We start from the raw sequence: 14,505 nt of genomic DNA on the forward strand, positions 1-14,505 counted from the left end.
CTTTAAAGAGAATGTATTTCTTTCTATGACCCTGAATTATAACTGAAAATAAATTTGTTTTGTATTGCCAGTTTTTCATAAAAAGTTATATCAAATGCAAATGATTCCATTTCTTATGGATTCTTATTTAGCAGTCAGTTATGATTAGGGACAGCCACATTTGTATTCAGTACTTGCTTATTAGGACAAATTGTGTTTTTGAGATGTGAAATCATGAAGATCAACATAATCAAATATTTCATTCATGATTAATTATTGTTTCTAAGTTCTACAAATAATTTTACGATTAGGGGACTAATCATTTATTTTCAAAAATTTTATCATGTCTCTTCATATCTTCGAATATTTTCTAGTTTAACCTAAATTCTCAAATATTACTTTTTCTCATATTCAAGATACTTGACTCAATGTAATATTTTAGGCATCTTTCTCATCTCATAAACTGAGTATTTACATCTTAATGCATTTGTTTCCCAGTATCCTTTCCTCATATTCTTCCAAAATGCCTGTTTTAAAAGAGAAGGAAAAAAATGCTGTATAAGAAGATAAGAAAAACGGATAACATTTAGATTTAGATCTTGAGTACTTGCATTCATTTTGAACACACACACACAGAACTTGTTGGGTTATATGGTTGAATTATTGCCACTCAATCTTATCTATCCTTCACTTTTAAGTCCATAGAGCTAGAAATCCCCAGGAGAGTGAAATTCAGGCATGTTCTTGTTAGGTTCCTTTACTCTTGTAGGAAGATGTCAGATATACCCTCTGTTCAGCTGACCATCCAAGTGCCTGCAACAGCAAATAGCACTTGGGGTACCACTTGGTGAATGTAACCAAAGTCATTGCCAATTAATTCTTATCAAATACTCAATTTAGAGAGACAATGACACTCAAGAGAATGTTCACTATTCTACCCTTTACTTTTCACATACAATAATATTTACTTCTGGGATTTTACACATCTTCACATTTGACAACATAATTGCTTTACTAAATTCATTGAGCATCAGATGAGGAAAATTTTTGAAACTTTAATCACACCTAAGAACAGATTTTTTTGGACACTCCTAATTGGATGTCCTAATTATGTGAAACACATACTTGTTATCACAAATAACAGAACTTTTTTTTTCATTTTCCACTATTGTTTATTTAAAGTATGGGCAAAACTCATGAAAATACCCAAATGCAGTAGTTGCAAAAACATGGCTCTACAGAAAAAAACAACAAAGCTGCTGAAACTAAATTATAAGTTATTTTTAGGTAACATTGTATCTCAGTTTATGATTACTCAGAATACTTTTTCCTCTGGTGATGCTCAGAAGTGTAGACTGGAATACAAGGTAGTTTGGGGTATCAGTATATATCAAAAGCTGTAGGTGAATCAAAAATTGAAAATCATAAAAGATGGACATTCTAAAATCTATACTTGGATTAAGCCAGATAAGGAAAAATTTAGTCTTAATATGTCATTTTTTAAAATAATTATGAATTGAGATTAGTTATACTGAAGTTTCCTTTGGCGGTTTTCTTTGGGCTAATTCTGAGGGGTGGCAGAAAGGACAAACCAGTGAAACTCATTGCCTAAGAGACTATAAAAGAGGAGGGGTGATGTTGATTCTGGAGTTTTATGCACAAAGGTACATGAGCTAAATACATTCACACTCTCAGTAGAAGGAATTGGTGTAAACTTCCTGAACAACTGGCTTGAATTTAACTAGTGAACACTGGGAATTACATAAATGATTCTGACTTTCACTTGGCATAGGCTACTAAAGAGCATAGAACAAAATTGTGCTCATTGTTCTGGAATATTCAAGGAATTGTGTCATCAATTTTTGTATAATTATCAATCTTAATTTCTTTTAACTATGTTCATTCTCATCTCTCTCTCACTCTCTTGCTTTTCTCATTCACTCATTTTAAATAATATATTTTAAGATGTATAGATTTATATCACTCTCAAATTTTTTTTGCTGTCACTGAGTTATATGTAAACAAATAGGACTGTAGGGTAATGCATTCAGTAATATTTACTGAGTGCTTACTATTTGATAGGCCACAAGCTAACTAGTATTTGGCCATACGCTAAGTGGTTTGGAACACTGAAGGATTCTTAGTAAGACGGTTGGCAAATATACACAAATATTTATAAAACCAATTAGAAAAGAAAGACGTAAGAGAATCCAATGCACCATATGAAGTTTCAGAGATAATAGAAATTGCTAACAGGTAGGGTAGACAAGAGGTGTGGGAAAGTTCACAAAAGTCTTCATAATAGTGAGAACATCAGAGCTGAGCTCTAAGGAGTGGTATGATTTAAATATCAGCACTGTGCTGTATGGAATATAATTCTTGTAAATATGGTGAAGTGAGTTTACTTCTAAAAATTTTAACTCACATTCCTTAGAGGTAGCAAGCAGCCTGTCCAAGTTTAATAAACTAAATAGGAGAAACAAATTTCTTCTTACATATTTTGTCAGGACAACCTTCCCAACAACAGCAGAGAGAATAAATGATTTTCTTCTTTGGGGTTTTGTATTAGATTTAGTTGAATTTCTTAATTAGCTTTGTATAAAATTTATTGATTTCCTCCTTTGTGCCAAACATGGTGCTCTACACTATGGAGGATACCAATATAATAAAAATAACAAAAACGAAAATAAGCACACAGTAAATTACATACTATTTCATGTTCATTGTCTTAGAGAAACATTTCTAGTAAAATAATTTAAATAAATCAAACAAAAACTAATAGACAAAACATGCAAGTGTCCAAAACTCCAAATACAAAACCCCATAATGTCATTCTATTATAGTTAAAAATACAAAATAGATAAAATTAGAAAATAAGAATTATCAACTGATTTCTTATGTTTTTGATACAGAACATCAGATATCAGAAATTAAGAAGATAAAGTGTTAAAATGAGAAATAAAAAATCAAGCAAACAAAAACCATCTGCAAAGTGAAGACTCATCCTTGAAATTTATAGAACTGTGATGGCCAATGATAATCAGACCCTCTCCTACTTGATTTTCAAGCACTTCACTTCTTAAATTACATTGTCATAAGTTCTGCCCTAGAATACCTTTTTTAATCATGATTGATTTTCACTTTGAGTTTTTAAAAGTAAATTTTCTTGCTTTTGTTTTTGTTTTTTACAAACAATGTGTCAGAATCTGCTAGAATTACCTGGATCATATAATCTTAGCCAATTGAGCTTAGTTTTGTTTATTTTTGTTTTGTTACAGTGCACTATAAATTTTATTTGGCAACGATTTTAATGTTATGTTTTGGGAAAATAATTGAAACGAATAATATTTTCTACTTTCCTCCTCCATTTATTTTATACTTTTTATTTCAAGTACCTCTACTTTATTGGGGTTTTTTTGGTACTATAATTGAAAAGGTTCTACCTGTTTCCTTCTAATTCAAATTACATGCTTTTTTCTTGTTGCCTTTATTACTATTCCCTATAAAGGAATAATTTTTGAAGTGTTTTATAATAAAAACTGTAATTAACAAAGCAGGAGTGACAAAAATAGGTTTGTAAAGAATGACAACAATATATGAACAAAATCACTTATTTAGGCCCTTGAAAGAAAACACAAGCGAAGACAAAAAAAAAAGAACATAGAGGATCACTCTGTATGTTTCTTATTTTAAAACATGTTCATATTAAATAAGAAACACTTCAATGGATTACATTGTAATTGTGTAAGTTAAGTCTTCCATAATGGTAAAGGAAAAGTTAAATCAACTTACAGGCATTATTCTTACTTTTGTTTTTTTTTTCTATAACAAAGATAAGCAAAAATCAATGGTTCACTTAAGCTGCTTCAAGTGTATATGATTTGACCTTATTTTGAAATTTTCAGTAAAACCTTTCAAAGTAAAGGTCACACCATGGCAATTTCATCATACTTCTAAGATGTATTAGAAGTCTCAGCTCTCCTATATGATTTAATGAGGGGAACATATCATTGCCTTGCGGAAGTGGCACAGTATTGCCAGAGAGGATGGTCTCTTATCATCCTCAACCATTGACACACTTTCTATTTTATTATTATAGTAATATGGAGGTTGATAAAAATATTTGAAAAGAAAATGTAGTTTCCTGTCAGGCATGTAAGAAGCTGAAAGTTGCTAATCCATCCTAACAAAAAATAAAAAGCTGAAAAAACTGAAAAATCAACTCTTCCTGTATTTGACAAAGATGTGGGATCACCGAGCAAATGACTATTCTTGAAATTAAAGAGACTGATAGGTGAATGCAGGGACTCATTGATTGCTGGAGCAGAAACCCAGGAACATGAAACTCTATGGGAAACAGATGAATTTCTGGAGACTTAGTGTGGGCAAATATGAGAGTGGAAAATTTTTCTGGGACCCGGTCTTCATGCTCCTAGACTTTTGTGAATTTTACCTCCAGGACCTCAGCTGGGTTCTCAAGGTGAATATCACAGAAAAATTACCTCATACTTTGGCAGGAGGAAGGGAAAAGGAACCATTATGAAATACTTCCGAGCATTCTGTTTTTCTTAACAAGGTCCACCCTCAGGAGAAACTATTTAAGCAGAGCCTAACCTAATGGGTTATTATCAAAGCCTAACTGATCTAGGGGAAGGGAGACACTGAACTCCAGCTGGTTCTAGCTTTCCACAGGGAGAAAGGGAGATCCTCAACTTCAGCCCCCTCTAGCCATGCTGTCCTACCTATGGTGGGGAGGGTAAAACACTAAGAAGCACATGTAAAGTTCGTGGTCCAGAGGTACAGGCTCACTAAAAGTCTGAGACCTATAGAATTATTCCCCTCTACTTAGACTTTATCCATAGATTATTAAAGCCCCATTTATGGCAGTTCTTTATACCCAATATATCATATCTAGTTATGAGGAAAAAATTACAAGACTTACTAGAAAACGCAGTTTGAAGAAACAGAGCAAGCATCAGAACAAGAATCAGACATGGCATGGATGTTGGAATTCTCAGACCAGGAATATAAAACAAATATGATTAAGATGCTAAAGGCTCTAAGGCATAAAGCAGAAAGTGAGAACAGATGGACAATTTTAGAAGAGAGATGGAAAGCCTAAGGAATAACCAAAATAAATTCTACAGATCAAAAACGCTATAACAGAAATAAAGAATGCCTTTTATTGGCTTATTGGTAGATGGTATATGGTTGAGGAAAGACTCTCTTAGCTTAAGGATATCCCAATAGAAACCACCAAAACTAAAAAGCAAAGAGAAAAAGACCGCAAAAAAATGAAAAACATAACAGAATATTCAAGGACTGTGGTACAACTACAAAGGTGTAGCATACTCATAATGGGGATTCCAGAAGGAGAAAAAAGAGAAAAAGGAACAGAAGAAATATTTGAAGCAATAATAACTGAGAATTTCTCCAAATTAATGTCAGATTTCAAACCACAGATCTAGGAATGTCAGAGAACTCTGGGCAGGATAAATCCCTGAAAAACCACACATAGGCATATCATTTTCAAACTACAGAAAATCAAAGATTAAAATGTATATCTTGAAAGAAACCAGAGAATAAAACACTTTACGTGTAGAGGAACAATGATAAGAACTACAGCCAACTTCTCAGAAACGGTGTAAGCAAAAACAGAGTGGAGTGAAATATTTAAAGTGTTGAAAGAAAAGAAATCACTAACCTAGAATTGTGTACCCTGAAAAATCATCCTTCTAAAGTGAAGGAGAAATGGAAACCTTCTCAGACAAACAAAAATTGAAGGAATATGTTGCCAGTAGACATGTCTTTCAAGAAATGTTAAAGAAATTCTTTAGAGAGAGGGAAAATAATAAAGGTTGGAAATTCGAATCTACATAAAGAAAAAAAGATAATTGGAGAAGGAATAAGTGAAGATATTCTTAATTGATCTAACAGTGTTCAAAGTAATAATAGCAAAAATGTATATGACTATGTATGCTTATATATATATGTGCTATGTATGCTTATATATAAGTGAAATGAATGACAATAATGATACAAAGGATGGAAGGAAGGGATTAGGATTATTTTGTTATTATAAGATACTCGTATTACCTGTGAAGTGGTAAAGTATTATTTGAAAGTGGACTTGAATTAATTGTAAACGTGTATTGCAAACTCTAGGACAACCACTAAAAAAGTTTAAAAAGTAGTATAACTAATATGCTAATAAAAGAGAGAAAGTGGAATCATACAAAAATACTCATTTAAAACCACAAAAGGCAGAAAAAGAGTAGAAGGCAAAAATAGAAACAAAGAATGAGGGCAAAAAATAGAAGACAATAACAAATATGGTAGGTATCATTATAACAATATGAATAATCACTTTGAATGTCAATGATCTAAATGCACCAATTACTAGATACAGGCTGTCACAATAGATCAAGAAACAAGACCCTACTGTATGTTGTCTACAAGAAACTCAAAAGACAAATATAGATTGAAAGAAAATAGATAGAAAAAATATATCATGCTAAGAATAATCAAAAGAAAGCAGGAGTAGACATATTAATTTCAGACAGAGTTTACTTCAGACCAAGGAATGTTATTAGGGATAACAAGAAGCAACATATAATGATAAAGGGGTCATTTCTTCAAGAAGATATAACTATTCTTAATGTGTAGGCTCCTACAACAGAGCATCAAAATATGTGAGGTGAAAACTGATAGAACTTTAAGGGGAAAAGATGAATTCACTATTATAATTGGAGACTTCAACACCTATCTACCAGAAATGGACAAAATTAGAAGGCAGAAAATCAGTAAGGACATAGTTGAACTCAACAACACCATCTATCAACTAATTATAATGGACATCAATAGAATAATTTATCCAACAATAGCTTGTACACATTCTTCTCAAGGTCATAGGGGACCTTTGATAAGATAGACCATATTCTGGGCCATGAAACACACCTTAACAAATTTGAAAGAACAGAAATCATACAACTCAGACCACAATGGAATTAAATTAAAAATCTATAATAGATAAATATCTAGTAAATCCTAAAATACATGGAGATTAACTAACACTTCTAAACAACACATGGGTCAAAGAAGAAATCTCAAGAGAAATGTAAAAATTAGTTAGAACTAAATGAAAATGAAAATATACTTATCAAAATTTGTTAGATGCAGCCAAGCAGTGCTTAGAGGAAAATGTATAGCATTGAATGCCTATATTACAAAGAATAAAGACCTGAAATAAATCACCTAAGCTTCCATATTAAAAAACTAGAAAAAGAAAAGAAAATGAATTCCAAAGTAAGAAGAAAAGAAATAATAAAAATTAGAACATAAATCAATGAAATTGAAAACAGGAAATTAATTTTAAAAAATCATAAAACAGGAAGATGTTTCTTTCAAAAGACTAATAAAATTGATATGCTTCTAGCTGGGCTTACTAAGGAAAAAAGAAACAGGACCCAAATTACTAACATCAGAAGTGAAAGAGGGGGCATCACTACAAGATTCCACAAAGAAAATAAAGAAATACTGTGAACAATTGTATGTCCACAAATTTGATAACCTAGTCGAAATGAACCATTCCTTGAAAGACACGTTCTGCCAAAACTCACACTAGATGAAAAGGATAATCTAAATAGGCATATATCTTTTGAGGAAATTAAATCAGTAATTAATAACTTCCCAAAACAATAAGCCCTAATCCCAGATGGTTACAATTGTGAATTCTGCCCAACATTTAAGAATGAAATTATACCAAATCTCTACAATCTCTTTGAGAAGATAAAGCAGAGAGATTACTTCCAAACTGATTCTATGAGGCCAGCATCACCCTAATACTGAACCAAAGATATTACAAGAAAAGAAAAAAGCTACAGACCAATATCTCTCATGAACACAGATGCAAAACTCGTCAACAAAATATTATCAAATCAAATCTTAAAGTACATAAAAATAATTACATTCCATGACCAAGAGGGATTTATCACAGATATGAAAGTCTGGTTAAACATTTGAAAATCAATTTAATCTATCACATCCATAAGTTGAAGAAGAAAATCACATGGTCATAACAATAGATGCAGAAACAGCGTCTGACAAAATCCAATACCATTCATGATAAAAATTCTCAGCAAAGTAGGAATAAAGGAGAAATCCCACATCTTGATAAAGAACATCTTTAAAAAACTTATAGCTAAAATAATAGTTAATGGTGAGAAACGCAAAACTTTCCTGCTAAGATCAGGAAGGAGGTAAGCATGTCCCTTCTCAACACTCCCTTTCAACATTGTACTGGAAGTCCCAGCTCGCGCAATAAAACAAGAAAAGGAAATAAAAATTACGGATTGAGAAGGAAAAACTAAAAGCCTTGGTTTATAGATTACACAATTGTCTATGTAGAATATCCAAAAGAATTGACAAAAAAACCCTGGAACTAATAAATAATTATGCCAAGTTTGCAAAATACAAGGTTAGTACACAAAAGTAAATTGTTTTCTTATATGCCAGCAACAAACAAGTGAAACTTGAAATTAAAAACACAATACCGTTTACATCAACACCTCCAAAAATGAAATACTTAGGTATAAATGTAACAAAATATGTACAGAATCTATGTGAGGAAAACTACAAAACTGATGAATGAAATCAAAGAATAATTAAATAAATGGAGAGTTATGCCATGTTTTCGATAAGACGACTCTATATGTGAAGATATCAGTTCTTCTCAACTGGATCTATAGCTTAAATGCAATCCCAACGAAAATCCCAGAAAATTATTTTGTGGATATCTATAAACTGATGTAAAGTTTACGTGGAGAGGCATAATGTTATCAATTTTTCTTCCCCCCATCCGACTTGAACCCACAATCAGTCCTTTCTTCCTCAGAGGGTCCTTTTTTGTTCGTTGTCACGGATTTGAAATGAAACCGAAGCTGAGCGAAGTTGTGTTCAGCAGCAGAAGCTTTTATTCAATGGCCAAAGAATGGAGAAGTGGGAACTATGTTCACAAATCAACTTCTCAGCTCCTGGGGTGATTAAGCAGCTGCTATAAAGGGTCTAGGTAAGGAAGGGGAGGATTATTCATAGTGATTCAGGGAAATGGGCAGGCTTTTCTGGGGAGCAAGGGCGCCACATCTTTTCTTTCCTTGTTTGGTTATATCCTGACAGTGCCATGGCAGTTGTAAACTGTCATGGTGTCAGTGAGTGTGTTCTATAATATGGTGATGTGTTACAATGTACATATAATGAGCTGTGGGGTATATATCAGATCAAGTAGGACTGCCATGTTGCCTTCAACTAGTTTTACCTGGTTTCGACTATACGTCTCAGCGCTCTCCTTCCTCTCTTTGTGGTTTCCTATAAGCTAAAGAGAACGTGCTAGGTTTGTTCTGAGGAGGTTGTGGTTAATGTCTTCTAGGGCCAGGGGAAGGGGCAACAACAAGACTTAGAAAGGCTAACTCTGTATTAAAAGACAAGAACAAAGTTGGAAGACTGACACTACCTGACTTCAAGAGTTACTATAAAGCAATAGTAATCAAGACAGTGTGGTATTGGTGAAAGAATGGATAAATAGATCAATGGACAAAGAGAGAGCCCAGAAATAGACCCACATAAATATAGCCAACTGGTCTTTTAAAAGTAGCCAAGGCAATAAAATGGAGAGAAGAAAGTCTTTTCAGCATATGGTGCTGGAAAAACTGGACATCCAAATGCAAAAAATAAATCTAGACACAGACCTTACACACTTCACAAAAATGTAAAACAAGTAAATGTTTTGTAATATTTAAAATATATAAATGTAAAACACAATATTATAAAACTCAGAATGTAACATAGGGGAAAATCTTGATGACTTTGATTATGGAAATGATTACATACAATACCAAGGACATGACCCATAAGAGAAAAATTGATAAGCAGGACTTCAATAAAATTGAAAACTTCTGCTCTGCAAAAGACAATTTCAGGAGACTAAGAAGACAAGCTATAGACTGGAAGAAAATATTTTCAAAAAACACACTGATAAAAGGCTATCATCCAAGACATACAAACAACACTTAAAACTCAACAATAATAAAACAAACAACCAGATTAAAAAATGGGTCAAAGCTCATAATAGACACCTCACCAAAGAAGGTATACAGATGGCAAATAAGCATGTGAAAAGACACTCCACATCATATGTCATCAGGGAAATGCAAACTAAAACAACAGTGAGATACCATTACACACTTATTAGAATGGCCAAAATCCAGAACACTGAACAACACCAAATGGTAGTCAGGGTGTGGAGCAACAAGAAGTCTCATTCATTGCTGGTAGGAATGGAGAATATTACAGCCACTTGAGAGAGAGTTTGGCAGTTTCCTACAATATGATTCATCAATCCAATGGAGTTAAAAATTTATGTCCACACAAAACCTGAGCACAGATGTTTATAGCAATTTTACTCATAATTTCAAAACTTGGAAGCAACCAAGATATATTTCGTAGGTGAATGGATAAATAAACTGTGGTACATGCAGACAATGGAGTATTATTCAGTGCTAAAATGAAATGTACTATCAAGTCATGAAAAGACCTGAAAAAACCTTAAATGCATATTACTAAGTGAAAGAAGCTATCTGAAAAGGCTATATAGTGTACGATTCCAACTATAACATTCTGAAAAGGGCAAAACTATAGACGGCAAAAATATTAGTGTTTGCCAGGAATTGGGGGAAAGGAGGGGTGAATAGGCAGAGCACAGAGGATTTTTAGGTCAGTGAAACTACTCTGTATGATACTATAATGGGGAATATTTGTCATGACACTTTTATCCAAATCCACAGAATGCACAACACCAAAAGCAAACCTTAATGTAAATTCTGGACTCTGGATGATGATGATGTGTCAATGTAGGTTCATGAATTGTAACAAATATCCCAGTTTGGTAGGGGGTGTTGGTAATGAGCGTGGCAATACATGGATGGGGGCAGGAGATATAGGGGAAATCTCTATACCTTCTTGCCATTTTGCTGTAAAACTAAAACAGCTCTAAAAAAAGTCTATTAAAAAATGAAAATATAGAAAAAGAAAATAACCACTTATATTTAGGCTAAAATAAAAGACAAGGGAAATAATCTTGGGATATGGTGAACTACATTTGTGGCTTAATGAACTACTCACATAAAGATGAAATTTAAATAAACATACAATAATTACTTACATTGGTTTACTTTTAATATTTAAAATGGAAGTGAAAACTATATTAGTTTAAAAACATTTAACAAATTCCTCCTTACATATTGAAGGTTCTAACAAAAAACAAAATCATAAACAAACCAAATAGAGAGAGAGGTAGGAGACAACTGGATTTAAAATATTTACCCTTGAGTCTTTAGAATGTTAGAGATAAATATTACTCTGTTAAATTACTGTTTAATCATCTCTCTCTATCTCTCTCCCACTAAGTTGTGTAAGACAATGCATTGTCTTTTTATTACTATAATCCTTGTGCCTAGAACAGTGCCTGTTACAGGGAGCTTGCTGAATAATTGTCAAATAAATTGTAAAAATTTAAAACACAAAATATACATTATAACAATTATTTTACAGAAAATGGCCTGGAGAAATCTGAGTAGATCTCATGTTATATTTTAACAAATGTATTTGTGATAAAAATATACTTAATATATAAAATATTTTAACTGGCAAATTGATTTTATTGATTTTTCTCCTTCACCTCATGAACTTATCAAATATTTATTCTAATTTAGAAGAATAAATGCTAAAATCAAGCACACTTGAAGTTTATGACATTTGACCTACCATTCTAAATCAGAGCATATAGCTAATAGATTATAATGTCTCTGCAAGGAATTTAAATTGTATGTAAAAAATTTTAGTGTAATAAATATCTAGGACCAGATTGTTTCACTGGTAAATTCTACCAAACATTTGAGGAAGAAACAATACTATCACACAAAATTTTTCAGAGTATGTAAGAAGAGGAAGCACTTCCCAGTTCATTTAATGAATCTGACATTACACAGATACCAAAATCAGACAAAGAAATTAGAGAAAATAAAAAGAAACAGATCAATATCCTCATGCAGATAGATTCAAAAAGCCTCAAGAAAATATAAGCAAATGAAACAAACATTATTTAAAAAGCTAATACATTATGACCATGTAGGATTTATTCTGAGAACAGAGGATTTTTCCGAGTATTTGTAAACCAAACAAGAATAATTTAAAAGACCAAACAGGAATAAGCATTTGGCCATCTCAATAAATGCTGAAAAAAATCTTTTAAGAAAATGCGACATCTATTTCAGCAAACTAGGAGAAGACAGTAATTTCCTCAACCTGATGAAGTGCATCTACAAAAAGAACCTTGCAAACAATATTATTCTTAGTGGTGAAAGATTGAATGATTCCCTTGCTGATGAACAATAAGGCAAGGATGGCTGCTCATGTTGCCCCTATTTAACATTTTACCATAAGTCCTAGACAGTGCAGTAAGGCAAGAGAAAAAAACTAGGCAAGGGGATTGAAAATAAAGAATAAAACTTTCTCAATAAGCAGATGACATTGGTCATCTATGTAAAAATTCCAATGTTTCTACAAAATAGTACTAGTATGTATATTTAGCAAAATTACAGGATACAAGGTATATATACACAATTCAACCATTTTTCTATATTCTAATGATGAACATTTGCATTTGTAATAAGAAAATATCATTTACACCAGCACCACAAAACAGAAAACAGTTAGGTATAAGTTTTTAAAATGTGGACAAGATATGCATGCTGAAAACTTCTAATAAAAGAAATCAAAGAAGGCCTAAGTTAATAGGAAGATATACCATGTTAATGAATTGGAAGACTCAGTATTGTTAAGACATAAAATCTCCCCACAATGCTTTATAGATTCAATGCAATCCCAAGTAAAATCCAAGCAGGAATTTTTGGTAGACATTGACAAACTTGTTCTAAAATGTAAATGGAAAAAGGCAACTAGAATATGTAAAGCCCTTTTAAAAAAAAAAACAAAGCTGGGAGACTCATTCTACCAGAATTCTTTCCAGTATAACTGTGAAACAACAGACTGGGATATTTGAGACATGCTATACATACAGATCATTGGGATAGAATAGACCTCAAGAAAAGTTGTGTTTTTGCAGATTATTCAATTTTGTTGTTGTTGTTGTCAAAGTGGTAGCATTATGATATTTCCAAATTTCTATATTCCAGGCAGAAGTCAGTCTCCACATGTTGAAGTGTGAGTAACATGAACTACTTTTGGAGAAATCATGTTGCTGAAACTGGCCTAGCAAAAAGTAGAAATTCTTAATAACTCAGTGTTTGCAGAAGAAGCTGATGTATTATTCCTTCCAAAACATGTCTTGGTGCAAGGAGTTTTCATTTTGTGCTGGCAGCCTAGTGGCCATCCAAAGCATAGCACTAGATGTTTTCTGAGATGTTTTCCTCTGTTAGCTGGGAAACAGCAGAACAGTTAATGAAATGTGTATATTATAGATGATGTGCGACACGTGGACTTTTCCTGGCTTAGTATTTCTTTTAATATAATTTGCATAATGTAGCTCAAACCTAAAATTAACCCCAACTGTTAGTCTGACTTTATATTTTTGCTATAGATTCTCAGATATTCTGGGTAAAATGACTATAATATTAGTATCGTAGCCTTGTTTTGTATTTTCTGAAAACATCAGGGAAGTTTGCTAACAACTTAAAATGCCATCACTATGGCCTATGTTCTCATTTTAATTGGACTGTTTTTCTTTCGTGTCACAAACAGTTTAAGTTAGGACTTGCACCTGGTGCAAGATCTCACATACTTTATGAGGCAGTGATTGTAGAAATGGGAGTACCATTCATCTCTTTATCCTCCTGAATGAAGAGTTGGCATTTTGGTAACATATCAATAGGTTAGAATGCTCATAAAAAATCTCAAAATGTAGTGAATGTGAGTATTAGAGCTAGACAGTTTCTTACTTCAATGGTTGTTCATTGACTTGGAAAACTTAGGAGTTAAATGAGCTTTTCACCCTATATTTTCCTACAAAAAATTTATATTTCATAAAACTATTTCTGATATGGATGAATACAAAAATGAATGTGGGAAAATAGCAGATGTAATCTTAATTGAATTTTAGAAAATTTACATCTTGATGCTCACTCAGAGGGAGTACTTCATTAATTTCAAATAATGTATATTTAAATTAATTTAAAATTCACTTTTAGTAATTATCAGTTAATAAATATTTTGTGAATTGTTACATGTGTACACAAATAAACTGAAGTGTTTAGTCCATGTTTCATTGAGAACTTACTCGCATTGATAAAGCTTTTACAGCATTAGAATTGGAAATTTGTTAAGCACAGAGTTCTATGCAATTTTTACTTTCTCTTGTGTAGAATATAGAAATTGCCTCAGAGGAATTTAGAAAGCAGGTTTCTAAGCTTGCTCCGGTATTTTTAGCTTATTTGCCAAAGAAATATCACTTTAAGC

This window comes from Equus quagga, chromosome 4 (assembly GCF_021613505.1).
Source record: "Equus quagga isolate Etosha38 chromosome 4, UCLA_HA_Equagga_1.0, whole genome shotgun sequence".
NCBI lineage: Eukaryota > Metazoa > Chordata > Mammalia > Perissodactyla > Equidae > Equus > Equus quagga.